Source organism: Populus euphratica, unplaced genomic scaffold (genome assembly GCF_000495115.2).
Source record: "Populus euphratica unplaced genomic scaffold, PopEup_1.0 scaffold1091.1, whole genome shotgun sequence".
NCBI lineage: Eukaryota > Viridiplantae > Streptophyta > Magnoliopsida > Malpighiales > Salicaceae > Populus > Populus euphratica.
Genome location: NW_011500953.1, coordinates 63,535 through 67,132, shown reverse-complemented (window position 1 = coordinate 67,132; position 3,598 = coordinate 63,535).

The following is a 3,598-nucleotide window of genomic DNA, read 5'->3' as shown; positions in this document are numbered from 1 at the left end:
TAGATAATTCTTTTAGGCTTAGTTAGTTTAGGTTATGTTCATGATCGATCAGGTGGACTAATTCTAGTTTATAATTACTTTTATTCCTAAACATATAGGGCTATGAGTTAGACCCTAAGTTAAGTATATGAAATAGATTCTACGTTCTTTTCGAATCATTTTTTAATATGTCTTTTTTTGTATTCAAATAATCTTGATATTTTATTTGTGGGATATCAGTAGGATTCCTTTGAATATCTGCTTTTGAGATCTTTTTCTTTTGAGTCAAGTGAATGAATAATTTTCTATAAGCTAGAGGATTAATATAAGTACTTTAATTATTAATATGGAATTGATCATGCTTCTTGGTAATTCTTATATTATTATTTATTCCTTATTTATGATTAAGCATGCTCACTTATTGAAATTAAATCTTTGATATGAACTATTATGTAGTTCTGAATTTATAGCTCCTCATTTGAATGATGCCATGAGTTGAGCCTTGAGAGATGAATTTATTTGTTTGATTATTATATGAAGTCATCATATGCCAGCCAGGATACTCATGCTAACAGAGTACTATTAGTCTTTAAGTACATCATATCTAAAACCTTAGTTGGTCGGGGGAATCACTAACCTGTGTGAACTCAACATCCCACAATACGAAACCTCATGCTCATTGTATTATCATCCCACAGTACAGAACCTCATGCTCATTGTATTTTGATTTTCTGACGAGTTTTCCTTATGATATTTTTGTTATGATTTGTTTGAGAAACTTTCCTATAAGAACCTAAAGTCATATTTGTATATATATTGTTCATTGTTGTTTTACTTTATGTATGTATTTTGAATGTTATCTACTTACCGAGTTGTTGAACTTATCCTCTTGTTATTTTTTTCAGGCTTATGGCTTGTTAGCAAGTCGCTTTTGTTGGATCTTCAGAACCTACTCTTTTTTTGTAATTAACATTATTCGGTTACATCTAGTTAGTGCTCTATAATTATAGAAGTTTGTATTAACCCTTGTATCAAAACAATAAAATTATATTATGAAGTTAATTTTATTATTAGTGTTGTGTTCAATTATGATTAAGTTATTTAAAGAATAAATTCATATGTAAGTTTGAGTTTGTATAGATATAGAATCTTGGATGGGGAAACCTTATCTATATATTAGTTATGGATCTAGGAATTAGGTTTTGAGTTAAACTACTATGATGCTTTCCCATTGTCAAATGTATCTTTGGATAAACCTGATTAGAGTTTCTTCGGCAATTAAAAAAAAAAAAACCCCAGTTTTGAAAAATTTAGGAATCCTTGCAGCTGCATCTTTTAGTCATTCTGCTTTCTAGCTCATAAATTATGAAATTAATGATATCTCTCAGTCAGGAACTTTCTTTGCTTTCGTTTTGTAAGCTGAAGTATAATTTGCATGCCACAAATTAAAAGTCTAAAAATGCTGCTTTTGCAACTGCACCAATAAACATAGCTGCTTCAACTGCTTTAATATCACCGTCTTCAGCTTCGAGTACCGGTCTTTAGGAATTCCTAGAACATACTGTGCTTTCAAAGTAACATATAGTTGATTGAAAGCTGCAGTCTTTTTAGTACTCTACTTCAGCTTGAATCTTGACCACCTTAAATCTTGCATTGCATTGTAAATGGAGGTAATATTGGAAACATATATTGTTGGAAATGACAATAGTAATCCTTACAGGAATATGGTTATGGATGCAGTAAGAATGAGTGAAGGTAATGTCAGTGAATGTCCAATCATAGAAAAAGAACCTAATGCAGATGCAACAAGGTTTTTTGATTTGTTAAAAGATTCTGACAAACCATTATGGGATGGCTGCATAAACCACAGTAAATTATTGACCATAGCATAGGTGTTCACCATCAAGTCAGATCATGGGTTGAGTGAGGCTGGTTATGACAAGATTATCGAATGGGCAAAAAGCATTTTACCTGAAAGGAACAGGCTGAAAAAGAACTTTTATACTGCAAAGTCCATGATGAAACCCCTCAGTTTGGGATAACAGAAAATTGACATGTGCCCTAACTTCTGCATATTATACTACTTTGAAAATGCTGAGCTGACCGAGTGCATGACAAATGGGCATTCTCATTACAAACCCAAAACTAGCAGGGGAAAGACTCTTGTGGCATATAAAAAAGTTAGATACTTTTCAATCACACCGAGACTGCAGAGGTTATTCATGTCACCAAGGACTGCTGAGCACATGAAATAGCACCAATCACATCCTGCGGTCGATGGAGGGAATATCATATTGAAAGGCTTGAAACGAATATCATCGAGACAATATGCAAACTTGAGATCATATTCCCTCCATTATTTTTTACTCGATGGAGCATCTACTTGTATATTTACCGTTTGAAGTTAAAGTTGGAAGACCGGTCCAGTACATATGGATATATCCATTCGAGAGATTAAATATTACAGTTGCTATGTAATTCATAATAAATATTTTTTTTATTTTTTAATTAATAATTTTTATTAATTCTATATGTGTAAGTACTTGTTCAATCTTTCAAAAAAAAGGTTAAGAACAAGGCACATATTGAGGCGTTAATATGTGAGGCCTATATTGTTGATGAGATCTTGATATTTATCTCATACTATTTCGAACCTTATTTAAGAACGAGGATCAATCGTGTTCCATGACATGATGATGGTAGTGAAGTGCCTTTAAGTGGAAACTTGTTAATATTCTCCAATTCTGAATGACCCACACCTAAAATATCGTCAAGCGAAGATATTTGTCTGAAATAGAGTTCAGACAAGCACATAATTATGTCATAGTTAACTGTGATGAGCTTAGAGTTTTTATTAAGTAAGTAGATGTTCGACTTAAACTTTGTCAAGAGTGTACTATTTATACATTGTGATAATATAAACTCATATAATTTGGAACAACGTTACAAGCAACATCAACGATACTTACTTTTCAATAACTTACAGCTGACCGAATCCCAAATCTTAAGATGAACAATTTGCCACGCAGTTTAGAACACATGTAAATCCTATCACAAACTCATTATCTCTCGCAATGTAATTAATTGTATGTCAATATTACAGAATATATGTTTATTGATTATTGTTCTATTTGATTTACAAGGTTTATCAAATGGGAGGTAGTGATGCTATTTCATTGTCTTTACTAAGCCTGGGCTCTGAAAGAAAAGTCAAGTGCTATAACGGGTATTTTATCAATGGATATGTCTTTCATACTGAAGAATACGGGCATGGAAGAAAGATATACAATAGCGGTGTTTGTATTAAATGATCGATTTCTAGTGAGTTTGAACTCGACTACTAAATTATAAACAACAACAATAGTAAGAACAACAACAATAATAATAATAATAGCAATAATAATAATTATAATAGTAGTAGTAGTAGTAGTAGTACTAATAGTAGTAGTAGTAGTAGTAAAGAAGAAGAAGAAGAAGTTGATGAGAACTTTGAGATAGAAGATTAACGTAAGGATTAAACAATGATAATAATGAATGTCAAGGTTAGAGGATCCACTAATGGTATGTCAAACAAGTATAGTATAAACTCTTATTATTTAATTGGAAACCACACACAAAG